We start from the raw sequence: 17,246 nt of genomic DNA, 5'->3' as shown, positions 1-17,246 counted from the left end.
GCACAGTGAATGTTTTGCTTTATACTAAAGGAGACTGCGTCGCTTGTCATCTGTGACTTCAGTCTGAAAGCTCTTTCATTGGTGTGCACCATATAGCCTCGGTCTTGTTTGTACATGCTTGGTCGATGCTTGCTCACCGACTGAAGGGGTCCATGTCACTTGTCACTTCAATGTGACCCCCCCCCCCCACTGGCATGTGTCGCTTCGGTCTGAATATTCTCTATACTTGACAAGATTGTTAGCTATTTCATAAGAGATTAAAATTTCATTTAGCCTGTACATCGCAGAGAACAAATTGCAAGTACTGTTGATGGAAAATGGCCAGCTTTTTGACAGAAGGTTATTTTATATCATGAATGGGGATCTGGAGTGGAATAAAGTAATGCTGTTGCCTTGTAATAAGAAGAGGTCTGAGGTCTGCCTCAGTGGAGGCAGAGTCCTTCAGATCTCATTTCAAACTGTAGGTCCAGTCCAGATTTGAGGCATCTTATTTGCTTCTATACTTCAGTTTTAGTGCCAGTGTTTTTTAACCGTTGGGGCACAAAAAGTCTGGTGCACCCAGAGGTTGACGACTAATTTTTAAATATAAGCAAGTCTATACATAATTGAACTATGATTATGCCATACTTGATATATTAATATTAATTTCCATATAAAGTTAAAAATCAGAAATGTATTTATGAGTGAAATAGATGGGATCAGGGCATGGACTTGTAAGAAATAAATGTACTGAGCTGTTGTCTCACAAAGGTCGAGAACCACTGCAACAAGCAGCCAAAATACATCACTAGTTGCTACGTGACCAGGTTTAGCAGCCATTTAACCAAAATTATACATGATGTACTGGAAAGCCAGAATACAAATATATATTTTACTAAACACAAAATTTAATGTAAATAGATCTGATACTAGATTTTCAAAAGGTAGAGCAGGATTTTCTTTTTTGCTTCATGTACACGTTTGTATGGCAATTTCAAACATTGAAAATCATATCATACCATTATGTTCTATTAAAAACACATACAAACTACTCTAGTTATGCAAATATGTTTATACTACATAGATATATTTAATAAGCCTACTGAAATATTAAGATAACTCTCAGAAAGAACCGACCTACTCCTGTATTTTCATTGATTTGAGACACTTTTGCGAAAAAAGCCCAACCAAAAAAGCCACGGAATAGAAAACCTCTGTTATATCCACAAAAAACCCTTGTTTTTCAACCACTTTCAACTCTACTAGGGACACTATTTGAATGCAAAAGTGCGAAATCTGATCCACCTAACTTATGAAATCCCTCCGATCTGCACAAATGTGACCTAGATGGCAGCAACAGTCCATAACAAAAACAGCAACAAACAAATCGTACAGCAGTGTATGGAAGGAAAAGCTATTCTAAAGCAAACATGCAGTAATTAATCACTAAAACTACAAAGTATGTTATGAGACATGAATAGAAATTGAAATAGCCCAAGTTCCTTTTGTTTTATTTAGAGTTGGAAAAAAAGCCGACTTTTTTGAATGGTCAGTTCTACTTCCGATAAAAAGCTGGCTTCTTAGGTAAAAACCAGGAACATTGACTTTTTACCAATTGCTGCTAACCCATTTCAATTGGTGTTAGTTAAGAGTTTAGAGGTTCCTAATGTCATATTTAGCAATTAGCTAAATAATTGTACATGGTGTAGCAACGAGAAGACACATATTTGCCATTTCTTCTACAGGACGTCCAGAAAGTCAAGCAACTGGTCAAATAGTTATATAGAGACGAATCTTCAACTCTGTATTAATTTTGTCTATTTGGATATTTTTCAAACATTAAACTAGAAAAGTGTGCTGTTCATGAACATTCAGTATGGGGGAAAAGTTTATGTATGAAGGGGAAACGAACATAGAAAAAATACAGGGAGTCCCTTGCAAAAGGTTTTCAATGTAAATCAATGGTCTGTCTCTGTGGGTATTTACCAAATTGATAAAAGAACAATAAATGTTTACATATTACAGATGATTTATGTGGTTAATTTCAAATCTTTTCTTTCATCTGACTGAATAACATAACCAGATGTCAGGCACACCTGATACTGCTCTCTGACATGACCAATGTTGCCAGTACACCTCCTAACAAAACAAAAAAAGCTTCTTCATGAGTAAGCCATAATTAACCCCATAAATTGTCTGTAATACCTAAAAATTATCGTTCTTTTATCAATTCAGTAAATACCCACAGAGACCATACATATACACATTGAATAACTTTTTCAAGTGACTCCACAGCTGTCTCTTATCCATGTTTGATCTCACTTCATACTAAAACTTGTTCTTTTGCGCTAGAGTACCACATGAGACCACTTTCGATTGATGATACTTGTTCGAGTCTCCCACATTCGAGGATGCTATGGTCGAGTGTATAGAATCAAATATCACATCAATATGACAATAATCATAGAAATATACATGTGAAAATGTGCCCCGGTAGTTTCAACTCATAGCCATCTATTCATTTTCAAATATTGCTATGTATTGATAAAGAGTCACAGTAGTTGTCATTAGAGCATCTTGACTACCATGTGCAAAACCCGGGATTTATCCAACTGTTCAAGGATCTCTGGCATCCACCCAACATCTTATAAAATGGGTACATGGAGGAAACCCTGGGGGGGGAAGCAGCCAGATGCATGGTGCTGATCACATCAATCATATACCAAGGTATGTCCGTAGCAAATTTCATTACATTATGACCAATAGTTAGATTTTAATAAGTGAAAATCAGGGGCCGAGAGCCAGTCAAACATGGAGATGATTATTCGCTATGTCTTTCACTTTACGATCCATACTTGAGGGTCCACTGCCACAGACAAATTAGTTATATGTAAACTACTGGTCTTTGAGCATATGCCGCTCGTTTTGCCCGTGCAAACTATTAGGTAGAATTCACACTGAAGACACACATGACATGCGACAAGAGTTTCACACCGAAGTGACACGAGTGTTTCTCACTGAAGAGCAGAGTTGGCATGTTTAAAACAACTTGTTTAAACATTTAAATCACCTGGCTGTTTTTTTACAGGTGTTTAAATTATTTAAAAAAAATGAGTACTACATGAATGAAACTGTTTTATTCCTCACTTAACACACTGCAAAATGTGCACATTGTTGATAATGTCAGTTGCATTCACGATAAAATATATTTTAAAAAAAGGGAGTAGCTACCACGCAGACTCAGTGGGTCTGGCAACTGTGGATTAGTTGAAGATTTTCGAACAACCTACATGCGAGATTTAAGATTAAAATACATGTGTATTTTAAGAAGTTAGTCAAGTATTTACTTTATAATAGGAACACAGTCCAACCTTGGATGATTAACACATTCTTTATTAATCATTATTCTTAGAAAATAAGTCTTCTTGCCATTATGTTTAAAATGCTTCATTTGTTTAAAACATGTTTTTTTGTTCTTGTTTAAAACATTTAAAGCATGTTCAAAACAAAAAAAAAACTGTTTTGTTTCTTTTTAAAAGAAAAACACAAACTTTGCCAACCCTGCCGAAGAGACAAGATGCACACGACACACAGCAAGCAACACTTGTTTCTTGCTCAGTTCACACGATGCTGATATAATTGCATTAATCATTTTATTAGTCACCCGAAAAAACATAACAATAGACATTGTTACATCTTAATCGCATTGTAAAATTGGTACAAGTTACTGAAACTCTGGAGAGGCATGTTGTACATGAGAAAACTGAGATATAATATGCAATGACATCAAACTGTATATGCTTGACTTTCCAGCCTAGATAAAGCTAATACCTAAATACTAGAGAAATAGTTCTCAATCTTCATTTCATCATAATGAATAAACGCAAACACCAATTCAAAAGAGAAACATTCAATGCTTATCTAAAAGAAAAGAGCTTCAAAACTCAGTCAAGAAAACAAAAAAGGACTACAATAGCAATATGATCCTAGACTCAAATAACAAACAAAAAACCTTGTGGTGTATTGCGAAAACCAAATTAGGTATAGTAGGGAAAGAAAAATACAAAGACAACATTACACTAAAACACAAAGACAAAGGCATTGTCAATCCCCAAGATGTAGCATCAAATTTCAATAAATACTTTACTGGGATAGTAGAAAAAACAACAAAAAACATTTGAAAACAAAATTATAAAACTAGTGATATAACTAAAGTAGATTCTAGTATATACTTACTCCCTACAGACAACAAGGAAATATGTAGATAATTTTTTGTCGCTTGAAAAACAAATATTCTGCTGGCATTGATGAGATACCTGACATTGTAATTAAAAATATGTGCAGCCAAACTATCCAGACCAATATCCCATGTAGTTTATCTAAGTCTATTTACTAGTAAATATCCTGAACAGTTGAAGACTGCCATAGTAAAAGCTTTGCACAAGAAAGGGTCAAAAAATGAAATCAGTAATTACAGACCAATTTCTCTTTTCCCGGTCATCTCAAAAATACTTGAAAGGGTTATGTACAATAGAATAATAACATTTTTCAACAAATTTTCCATCATTTCAGAAGAGCAACACGGTTTTTGCAAAAGAAAACCTACACAATCTGCTATACAGATATTCACAGAAGCAATTAGAGAAATTTTTGATAAAAAAGAACACTATGTAGGGCTCTTTCTTGATCCAACAAAAGCATTTGACACTGGCAACCACAAAATTTTGGTAAATAAAATGGATCAATACGGGATCAGGGGAGTAGCAAAAGAATGGCGTAAATCATATATAAATGACAGGAATCAAATAGTAGAAATAACTCACATCAATGAGGCTAATAACAAGGGAAACTATCGATCAGAAAAACAATGTATTACATGTGCTGTGCCCCAAGGATCCAATTTAGGACCCTTCCTTTTTTTAATTTACATTAATGACCTTCCACAAAACTGCAGACATGCAAATGCAACACTCTTTGCAGATGATACAACCATTCTCATAGCAGGAACAAACACAGAACTCTTAAAGCACAACATAAAGAATACAATCACACACATCTCAGAGTGGATAGAAAAATAATGGTAACAGTGCGATCTCGCACAAACGAATTTCTTAATTTTTACAGGAGAAAGTGCTTATGGAATTGAGTTTATATAGATTGTTTAAAGGTTGTGGATGTATTTTTTTCCATTGTGTAATAAATTTGACCACAAATTCAAGTAAAGTATCTTTCCGACGCTACCCGGTAACCAGAAGTCGCGTACGTTCCATGACATAACCCCCTTCAAGTGTTTCCAACCACACGGTTGTTTTGCAAGAATTTCGTTTATTTTTTAAAGCTGTATCACATTGTGTTACAAACAAAATTTTAACTATGCTTGCCTAACCTAACCGAACCTAACCTTGCTGGAAATGGTTCGTGGGGCTATCCGTCAATGGTTTTTTGGGGTTCGAACCCGGGAAAAATCTGAAATCAGAAACACCAAAGTAGGTATTTTTCGATTACGAAGGTTGGAAACACTGCATACCCACTGACCATTCACCATACTACTCAAGATGTGGCCGCCATCTTGTGGTATGCAAGCACAGAAAGCAAGAACAAGAATTACTGTTAATGTGATAAATTGAAGTTATTTTCTTCACAAGAGCAAAATCTCACCTTCAAGAACCTTTCACAATGCATAATCGGCAAGTACGAATGTTAAAAATGAGGAAAGAAACGAGTGAAAAGTATTTGTGCGAGATCGCACCAGTACCAAAATGGCCTTGTGGTAAATACTATAAAAACAAATGCAATCAGATTTCAAATCAACAGCTGTAGCAGTGAAGCACCAGAAATTAACTTTCAAAATCAAAGCATAGAATATGTATCTAACATCAAATTTCCTGGTGTACAACTATCTGAAAATTTAAAATGGGATCTTCATATTGAAACTACGGCAAACAAGATTAGTGGATTTTGTTATGCAATAAAAACAGTAAGAAATGTAGTAAATCTAGAAGCAGCAAAAACACAATACTATGGCATCATTCATTCTGTACTGCGGTATGGCATAATTTTCTGGGGGAACATGAACAAAAGCATTACATTATTCAGATTACAAAAAAGAGCAGTTAGAATTTTAGCACACACCCCAACAGATGCACCATGCAAACCATTATTTAAAGAACTACAGATTGTATCAGTTCCATGCATATAGCTGTATGAAATCCTAACACTCATGAATATTTGTCAAAATATATATGCAGTAAATAGGGACTACCACACATACAACACAAGGGGGAAGAATGACTTACATATGGAACTGCACAACACCACATTCTACGAAAAAGGGGTAACATATAATGGAATACGCTTATTTAACATGCTACCAAATACAATCAAAGACATAAATTCATTACCAGTATGCAAGTTAAATCTAAAAAGATTCCTAAGGGAACACTGTTTTTACACAGTACAATAGTACATTGATATCGAAAGTGGCAGGAACAACAAAAATAATATAAAATGAAAATGCATGCACTATCATCAGTATTTATAGTTTATTTTCCTTTGTAGCTTTGATTGCAGTTTGGTTCCACTTATCTAGATGCAAATATAGGTGACTATTTGATGCTGTTGTATAATATCATAGAAGATGAAACAAACACAAATTGTATTTTATCTCTTGTAATTTATATTATGTATTATGCCTGTAGTTTCATAGATGTATTCTGTTTGTACATGTACAATGTGACAATTCCAAACTTTGTAAAAGTTGAACGGATGCTAATTAATCAATCAATCATGTCCTGGTATATATTTTTTTTTTTAAGTCAATGCCCTTAGCCCAAGAATTTTCCTCGTAAATACGTTTACAGCAATAAAGATTTTATGCATGAATTAACATGTATCTAAGTTCTAGTTTGTAGAATTATTGACAAATATAAAAATATCAATGACCAAGTGGTAATGTTGTCTCCTTGTAATTAAGTGATACCAGGTTTGATAACCGGTGGAGGCACATTGTGGTGCGGGTCCCACTTTAAACTGTAGGTCGAGTCCTGATAAGTATATTTGTGCATAAAATGAACTTCAGAAATGAAAATTCACAACTCAAATATGATATTGGGATTATGATAGTTGTCAACCATTTTTCAGCAGAACCTTTCACAGCTCAGTATACTTGATTCGAGGGCACGGTATCGGGTCGCAGCCTGGCGGTTGAGAAATAATGCACTAGATTACTTGACCATGCTGACTGAACCAATTTTGACTAAAGTGCCTCCACATACTGGATTTTTCAAATATAAACAGTCACGTCGCAAATGGCGAAAACACTGACTCTTTACATGATATTGAAAGCAAATTACAGCCCATAACTGCATCAAAAAAATTGATAAAACGAAAAGAACATTGTGATTAAATCTTTAAACATTGTTAAAGGATTGTACATATCGATACGTTATTATATCAACAAATTTGAGCTTCAAATACATTGTTAAGGCATCCGGTTGGGCTCTCTTCTAAAGTCTAAATATAGTTCGTTTGAGTGAAGCATTCACTGCGCAAATGCGAACAACAAACTGAAGCGACACGATGCACAATATTGAGAAAATTGCACAGTCTGAGAGACACATAAGCGACACGTGCATCTTGCCATGTCTCTTCAGTTCGAAAGGTTGCATTGATTACTAAGGGTATGTTTCCAAGCGACACATGTCGCATGTCTCTTCAGTGTGAATATGCAGCACTATTTTACACCTTAGTAACTTTTATCCAAACTGAATGTTCATGAACAGCACGATTTTATAGTTTAATGTTTAAAAAATATCCGCATGGACAAAATTAATACCCAATGTAAGATTTATTATGTCTATCCCTTTTTGTACAAAAGTTATGTACAGTCAAAATCTTGGTTGCGTGACTTTTTGTAGCTACTAATTTATTTTTGCCATACGTGAGTTTTATGTATGCATCTACCCAATCTCATAGTGGTAACGGCATTATCTTGTAATGCATGAGTACCAGGTTTGACCCTCAGTGGAGACATATTGCATGAAGATTTGGATTCAATTTTAAAAAGGTACCCCCAATTCTGTTTAGACTATCTGAGCATAAAATAAACTTAAAATAAATTTTCACTTTCACAAACTTGTGTCGTTCATGTCACAAAAAAATAAGCAAATGTTAATATTAAACTAAATTATATGTTTCAAGACAATTTAAAACTTTACCATTCATAGTATGAATGCAAAACTACATGTGTATATAGCCCCATTTAATACTTGAGATCAGTATGCTACTACAAGGGCAACTTAAATCCCCAAGTAACTTACAATTCAGAGTACTGTTGGAAAATGGCCAGACATACGGTGAGTCACATAATTATTCGGACAGATAAGATTTCTGAATATTTACTGACGTAGTCGTGATATAATACGATGATAAATGTTTAATATTTATTTAACAAACAAAACACAATATGAGCACACTGTTAATTATCTTCAATTATGTTTAATATAATATATTAGTAGAATATTTTCATTAAACAAAACAAACATTTTTTGTGGGTTAAACAAAATTATTTGGACACATGGAAGGAGAAACAGGAAAACACGCTTCAAAATCAACGAACGGAAATGTCAGTATCTGGTAGGCATCCCTTTCATTCTTAACACCTAGGATAAACGATTTGGCATACTTTCTACCAATTTTCTGGTGTACACTGGCGATATGTTGGCCCATTCATGTTGAAGTCTTTCCTTGAGGTCTGCCTTCGAGGTTATAGGTGTTTGCCTCACTTCTTTTTCCAACTTACACCAGAGGAGCTCAATGAGGTTCAAGTCTGGAGACTGCGGTGGAGGATGGAGCACTTTTGGGCAATTGTACAATTACCATTCTTGTACTACGTGGAAAGTGTGCTTCGGGTCATTATCTTTATAAAACATAAAGTTACAAAGAATGCCCATCATTACAGCACTAGTCTTTAGATTTGACTTCAGAATGTCAAGGTAACGGTACCTGTCCATTGTCTGTTCGATGAAAGCCAATTTACCAACGCCTTGGGCCGACATGCAGCCCCAAACCATTACGTGACCACCCCCTTGCTTCACTGTTGCTTGCAAATTTTTCCCTCGGAGCTCCTCATTTGGTTTACGCCACACTGTTACCCTCCCATCTGACTCACAAATATTGAATTTACTCTCGTCAGTGATAATTACCCGATTCCACCATGTCTGATCCTTTCCTAAGTGTTCCTTGCGAACACCAGTCTTTTTGTCCTGTTTGGCTTACTTACAAATAGCTTTCTCCTAGCTACACGGCCATGATAGTTTTCCCTTCTGAGCACTCTTCGTATAGTTTCAGGATGACTATGCTTTCCACACTTCTCAACTACCTCAGCACACACCATTGGAGCACTCATCTTTGGGTTCTTTTTAAATTTCCTCACGATTACTGTCTCTTCTCTGGGGGAAAAAACTCTTGGTCTCCCTGTATGACCATGGGACTCGATCCTGTCATCATCTTTAAATCGCTTAATAATATCTGCAACTGTACTTTTTTTCATTTTCAACATTGAGGCAATTGCACGTTAAGTTTTGCCCTTAGCGTGGTGCCATATCACTAACTGACGTTGTTCAAATGAACTTTCCTTTCCTCTTCGCCCCATTTCTACATAGAAAATGTTCTTATATCACAACTTTGTTAAACAAAACGCGATCGTAATTGCTATAGAAACCTACAGGAAACCAGAGTTAATATATATGAACAGAGTATCAATCAATCCGTAAATCGAAACTGTCACTGTATCGCAAACTTACGTTAACATTTACTATGTGTCCGAATAATTTTGTGGCACTATTTTTGCAATGGTAGGGATTCATCCTTCGTTATATTGTTGCTGAAGTTCGTTTTTTAACTTTTTATCGTCCAATTTTGTGCTAAACATGACATTTTTTAAACAAAAATCAACTTCAACGTTGTATACAGATTTCACTCCCTTCCCGCTCTTAAACGTTAGAAATTTACTGTGTGTCCGAATAATTATGTGACTCACTGTATACCTATAACCTTCCTGAGTGCATAAAATAATTAGTTTATTAACATAGTTATTTTTTTAGTTTAGTTCTTTGTCTGAGGAAGACCCTGATACAGGGTTGAAACGTTACATGTTCAGTGTTTTTATATCTTCATAAACTGGCTTGGTCAGCAACTTAGTGTTTATAAAATAATGACATCACCTTCTATTCAAGGGTTTCAAACTTCAATCCACAATGGACGCACAGAGGTTCAGGTCCCATTTTAAGCTGTAGGTCCAATCCCAATTAGCATATCTGAGCATAAAGTGGACTTAAACAAAATTTTATTGAGAGAAAGTCAGATCTTTTAATGATTTTCTTCTTTGTCATTTGTGCCCAACCTATTTCAGTTTCTGTCTCATTTTTTAGACCACCGTGCTCTAGGGCAGTGCTTTTCTTTTTCTTCCTTTTTTGCTCCGTGTACTAGGGACGTTCAATATATAAGTTTCTCTGTGCTATAAAATATTGTATAAAGCAATGCCATTAAAAAGAAGCACATGGTTGACAAGCGCCATCTTTCGTCTACAAGGAACAACAATCGATTCGTTATCGGACGTGAAGGTGCATGCGCTCAAGAGCGAAAAGTAAATGCTTGTTCGGAAAACACGGGCTCAGGTCATAAGGAGTTCAGAAGCATGGATGCTAAGGTTGTTCTGCTTATGGACTTTTTGGAGCGAGGAAGAACAATTAATGCTGACCGTTATTGTCATTCATTGGATAAACTGAAAAACACAATTCGACATAAGCGACCAGGTCTCCTGTCAGCTGGTGTCATTCTTCTTGACGATGACGCTCGACCCCACTCAGCAGTGCAAACACAACACAAAATTGAAGAATTGGGATGGGAACGGGTGCCCCACCCTCCATACAGCTCCAATTTAGCGCAGAGTGAATTCTATCTTTTTCCGGTGTTAAAGTCTGAATTGCAAGGTTACCGTTTCGAAACAGATGAAGAAGTGAAGCGGAATGTGATAATAGTGCTCAATAGCCAGAGCCCTGATTTTCTTGCAAAGGGTATGGACAAATTGGTGCAACGGTGGAACAAATGTCTGAATCTCTATGGGGATTATGTGGAGAAGTGAGGAAGCATCCTCCTACACATGTATGTATGGTTTTCTAATGTACCTTAAAAAGAAAAAAATGTACAGCATACGGAAACTTATATATTGAACGACCCACGTACATGTTATCCATGTCAAAAGTTGTATTTTCAATTTACAATTTTACAGTAGAGATATGAATGATAGCTATGAAACAAGAAAAATTCAGTCAAGTAAAATATTTTCATTAATTTGAACCACTTTGATGAAAAAGGTTAAAAAGCCCAACCAAAAACTCCTTTCTTTTTTAAAAAAAGTAGTTCTTTCAACCACTTCCAACTCTAGATTTTTTTTGTAATGTCATCACGAGACGAATGCAATTTTGGTAACAGTTCGATCTCCACCGCTCCTCTCACTCGTTTATATTGTCATTTTTAACATTCATACTTAACTATTCTGCACTGCGAAAGATTCTTCAAGGTGGCATTTTGCTTTTTTCACGAAAATAATTTCAATTTTTCACATTAATGGTAATTATTGTTCTTCCTTTTTGTATTCCGTAACACACAATATGGCAGGCACAGCTTGAGTCCCATCATGGATCATGTGGGTATGCAGCGTTTCCAACCTTTGTAACCGAAAAATACCTGAATAGCCCCACAAACTATTGACGGACAGCCCCAAAAAATATTCACGGATAGCCCCAAAAACTATTCATTGATAGGCTCGAAAACCATTGACGGATAGCCCCACAAACCATTCCCGGCTAGGTTAAGTTAGGCAAGCATAGTTAAAATTTTGTTCCTAAACAATGCGATACAGCTTAAAAAAAAAAAAAAATCATCTTCATTTCTTGCAAAAGAAACGCGAGGTTGGAAACACTGACAGGGGGTTACGTCTGTATACGTGAAATATACGGTTGACAAATACAAGCAACGGTCATCGTGCGTCGGAGAGATATTTTTCTTCAAAAATACATGAATTCCCGGTCGAATAAATTCCACAATGGAAGAAAATACACTTTACTATACGGGAGACGGATTTCTTCAAATTTACAGGAGAAAGTACTTACGCAAATCATTTTCTGTGGCGTTGTTGATGTTCGGGAATGTAGTTTTGATCCATTTTAATGCGAATGCATGTGGTTTTCTACGAAAATCTATTTCCGACGCGCTATTGCTGCTGCCGCCATTTGCTTTCTGCACGAGAGCACAATACGCTCTCGTATTGTCCGTATATGCTAAATTGAACGAAAGGAGTGCTAATGGAACCTAACCTAGTATGCATACCTCATCCCCGTGATGGTTCGTGGGGCTATCGTGAATTTTTGGCCTAATGTCAATGGTTTTTGGGGCTACCTGTGGATGGTTTGTGGGAAATAAGGAACAACAGTAAGTACTCGTTAATGTAAGTTATTTTCGTTAGAAATTCATTATTTCACCTAAAGAAATGTTCTGCAATGCGGAATAGTACGTTAGAAATGTAAAAAATTGCGAAATAAATCATTCATAGGTGTCTCCGGTATAGTAAAGTAGTACCGAAAATACCTTCACAAACTTTCAGAATGCTAAAGAAACTCATTTCCGTAAGTAGTTTCTTCTGTAAAAATGAAGAAATCCGTTCAGCGGAGATCGAACTGTTACCACAATTTTTACATGGTTCGATACTGTGGAGTTTTTTCTTAAGATTTTGTTCAATAAACTTTCATGGTTAGGTTAGGCAGGTCAGGTATGGTCTCGTACTATTCAAATAAAGTCCCTAAATGCATTCTACTAAGGTTCCGATTTACATCCACATTCATTCCTACTAGTCTAAGACACTTGCTGTCGAGGTATCAGGTACCTTCGAACCTCCTAGAGAAAGTGAAATAATTTGCATGGTTAATGAAGATTTTGATGTGTTTTCGGTTGATTTTGGCTTGTGGAAATGAAGTAAAATGGGAGCGAATGCAGAATATAGAGAATGTCTCCAATTTTGTTAATATTTGGGATACTAACTAAATTTGGCCTTCTAATCACGAATCTGTTGTTAAAATGAGGAGGTTACATCTGGAAATCGCGAATATCGATTTTTTTTTTTTGCGAACGAAATTTTAACTATGCTTCCCTAACCTAACCTAACCGGAAATGGTTTGTGGCGCTACCCTTGCATGGTTTGGTACTGATTAGGAGGCCAAAATTAGTGAATATACCAAATAATAACAAAATTGAAGATAGTTTCTTACCCTAACCTCACCAGAAATAGTTTTCTGGGGATATCAGTTAAATCTTTTTCCAATGAGCACATATTGTCACAAAATATAAGTATTGTACCACTAGCATCTTCACTGTGCAAAATGCCATTTTTCTAGAAGAACGCTCAAACACCGTTGCCAAACCTACCTACAATCCAAGTCTGCCATACGATGCTTCAATGATTAATGATCTTCAAGTAACGAAGCAACAACTAATGTTCTGCAAGTAACGAAGGAACAGTGTGACAATGCTGTAGAAAACCAAACAAATGCCGAATGTCATTTGTTCATACCATCAAACATGATTGGGTAACGATTAGATAAGCCGGAGAGACATTTCTTGAAATTTACAGAAGAAAAGACGAGAAAGTACTTACGGAATTGAGTTCTTGTGGACTTTCTGAAGCCGGGGAAATTGTTTTTTCAATTCGTGCAACTTATTTGGCCTGTAAGTAAGGTATTTTTCGTCATTCATGCATCTCCGTTGCACGATAGCTCATTCCACCATTGCCGTAGACTATGTCCTACGTTTTTTTTTGCGGTGTTTTTTTTTTCAATTTACCCATTACAATTGCATTTTTATCCGTACGTGCATACATTTTTGGGTAAAAATTTACTATCCTTCGGACACCTCTATTTTTTCGGTTTCGTCAATTTTTGACATTGATACTTACGTATCTGCTTCGCGGAACATTCCTGAAGGTGTATTAACGTTGTTTTGATGAAATTAATTGCAATTTTTCACATTACCAGAACGTCTTTCTGGTAGGTTTTCCCTTGCCTGAGACACAATATCGCGAGTACACCTTCCTACATAATTGCGCGTCCGGCTTCTCTTTTGCCAAATTTTTGACATTCAAACTTACGTATCTGCTTCGCGGAACATTCCTGAACGTGTATTGACGTTGGTTTGATGAAACTAAGAGCAATTTTTCACCTAACGACTACTTCTTCCTCCTACCTTTCCGTTTGCCTCACACACAACATGGCGCGCACACCTTCGTAAATAATAACGCGTAGGAATGACGCATCGGCCTTGTTTTTCTCGATTTTCAATTGTTATGCAGTGTTTCAACCTTCGGAACCCAAGAAATGCCCGTCGACAAACTTAATCAGATCTATTTCTTTTTAACTTTATTTTTCGCGTTCTGACACCAAATTTTAACTATGTACCCCAACCTAACTCAACTAACCTATCCACGAACCAATGGTTCGTGGGGCTAGCGCCAATGGTTCGTGGGGTTTTCTTTTTCACTATTGAAACCATTGCGTGGAATACTAACCTAACCACGCGCCAATGGTTCGTGGGGCTAGCGCCAATGGTTCGTGGGGCTAGCGCCAATGGTTTGTGGGGCTAGCGCCAATGGTTCGTGGGGCTAGCGCCAATGGTTCGTGGGGCTAGCGCCAATGGTTCGTGGGGTTTTCTTTTTCACTATTGAAACCATTGCGTGGCCTACTAACCTAACCACGTGCCAATGGTTCGTGGGGCTAGCGCCAATCGTTCGTGGGGCTAGCGCCAATGGTTCGTGGGGCTAGCGCCAATGGTTTGTGGGGCTAGCGCCAATGGTTCGTGGGGCTAGCGCCAATGGTTCGTGGGGTTTTCTTTTTCACTATTGAAACCATTGTGTGGCCTACTAACCTAACCACGCGCCAATGGTTCGTGGGGCTAGCGCCAATGGTTTGTGGGGCTAGCGCCAATGGTTCGTGGGGCTAGCGCCAATGGTTTGTGGGGCTAGCGCCAATGGTTCGTGGGGCTAGCGCCAATGGTTTGTGGGGCTAGCGCCAATGGTTCGTGGGGCTAGCGCCAATGGTTCGTGGGGTTTTCTTTTTCACTATTGAAACCATTGCGTGGCCTACTAACCTATCCACGCGCCAATGGTTCGTGGGGTTTTCTTTTTCACTATTGAAACCATTGCGTGGCCTACTAACCTATCCACGCGCCAATGGTTCGTGGGGCTAGCGCCAATGGTTCGTGGGGCTAGCGCCAATGGTTTGTGGGGCTAGCGCCAATGGTTCGTGGGGCTAGCGCCAATGGTTCGTGGGGTTTTCTTTTTCACTATTGAAACCATTGCGTGGCCTACTAACCTATCCACGCGCCAATGGTTCGTGGGGCTAGCGCCAATGGTTCGTGGGGCTTTCTTTTTCACTATTGAAACCTTTGCGTGGCCTACTAACCTATCCACGCGCCAATGGTTCGTGGGGCTAGCGCCAATGGTTCGTGGAGCTATCTTTTTAACTATTGAAACCTTTGCGTGGCCCTACTAACCTATCCACGCGCCAATGGTTTGTCCACACCCGCCACAAACTTTACAACACACCCACCACACGTCATTCTCCAAACCCTCGATCCACAGTTCTAACTCTCGTCGCAAACGCAGGGAGTTCGAAACACTGCACAACAACAAAACACAATCACGACGCGTCATGATAGTCACGACGGTGTACGAAGGTGATGGTGTACGAAGGTGTACGAACGTGATGGTGTCGGAAGATGTACGCGCCAAACGCTATATCCGTCGGAGAATTAATTTTCAACGAACAACATGAATTTCAGCTCTGAAACATTCCCAAATCACACAAAACACCTTCCCGATGTTCGACAATGCTACAGGAACTTATTACGGTAAGTAGTTTCTTCTCTACAAATAAATAAATGTGTCCGAAGGATAGTAAATTAGTACCCATTTTTGTAATATCGGTGACTTTCGTGTATTCCCCCCCACCCGAAAACAAATATAAATTCATAAACTGCTATTTGCATAATTTTCCGGCTCTCTTGAATTGGATGGCTTTTTTTTACACTCCTGGCAACCCTGAGCTACCATCTATATCCTTAGCTTCAGCTGCGTTCAGGTCGCTTACTTCTCGTTTCAATTCGGTGCTAACTTCACGGACGTAAATGTTCCGTGTGTTCGGTTATGTAACCCGCTGTCAGTGTAGCAACCACGCAGTACTTTGACAGGATGATGTGTCAAGGTTGCGTTGTGAAAATGTTCCTGGTTATTGAAGATCCATGAGATTTTTTAATTGAACATGGAATCGTGAAGGAAGTAGGCTATATGTAAGCTACACATTGCATGGGATAGGAAGTGGTAATAGATTCATACATCGGAGACACATTTCTTCAATTTTACACAAGAAACTACTTACGGAAATGAGTTTCTCCAAGGTTTATAACCTTCATCGAAATATATTCTTCCTAAAACTTCATCGTACAATGCAGCAGAACAATAAATAATCACTTTTCATGTAATAATATTGCGCATTTTGTGAAAAACGACAACTTCATGCTGTTGTTTCCAAGATGTACCTGCAGATGGCTCTAGCATCGGAAGTCACGCGATCTCGCTAGTGGAATCAGGGTTTCCAAACGTGCGATTTTTTTCGAGAAATGCACTTTTTTTTCTTCGAGAAACGTGCGTTTTTTTTGTCGAGAAAGGAAAATGGTTTTTCGATGAATTTAGGGGTGAAATGGGTGCTAATGGAACCTAACCTTGTGTGAATGGTTCGTGGGGCTACCCGTGGATGGTTTTTGGGGCTAACGTCAATGGTTTGTGGGGCTAACGAACAATGTTTCATCAATTATGTATTGCGGAACATAGTGGAAGGTGCCATTATGCTTTTTGCACGAAAACAAACACTTTTTCTGCTAAAATAAACCATTTTCCTTAATGCACGTCACGGTGCGATATCGCTTGCTTTGCGAATGGTAACGCTTCTTTTGTTTTCGAATATCAATGTTTCCAACTCTATTGTGCATGAAAGTTGTAAAAAACCGGGGATCACGTCTGGAAATTGTACATTTTGATGAAACACTAACTACCGTAGGACTTTGGCAATCATTGTCACACGAAATTTGAACCTTTCTTAAAGTATTTAGCAGTGTTTCGATTTCGGAAAAGTACTTGTTAGTGTTGAAAAAAATACTTTAAA

The 17,246-nt window shown here is 37.6% G+C and overlaps 1 protein-coding gene across 2 annotated transcripts in view; it reads right to left on the bottom strand.

The window, feature by feature from the left end:
* Positions 1–16,610, bottom strand: part of LOC146001315 (uncharacterized) — a 121,963-nt gene extending 105,353 nt beyond the window's left edge. For both annotated transcript variants that reach the window (XM_083138624.1, XM_083138623.1), the window contains exon 1: positions 16,464–16,610. The gene's annotated coding sequence lies outside the window, so the exon portion shown is untranslated. The remainder of the gene's footprint in view (positions 1–16,463) is intronic.
* Between the last annotated feature and the right edge of the window lie 636 nt (positions 16,611–17,246).

The sequence above is a fragment of the Lepisma saccharinum genome, chromosome 17, assembly GCF_977018435.1.
Source record: "Lepisma saccharinum chromosome 17, izLepSacc3.1, whole genome shotgun sequence".
Lineage (NCBI taxonomy): Eukaryota > Metazoa > Arthropoda > Insecta > Zygentoma > Lepismatidae > Lepisma > Lepisma saccharinum.
This window is presented reverse-complemented; position numbering and strand designations above follow the sequence as displayed.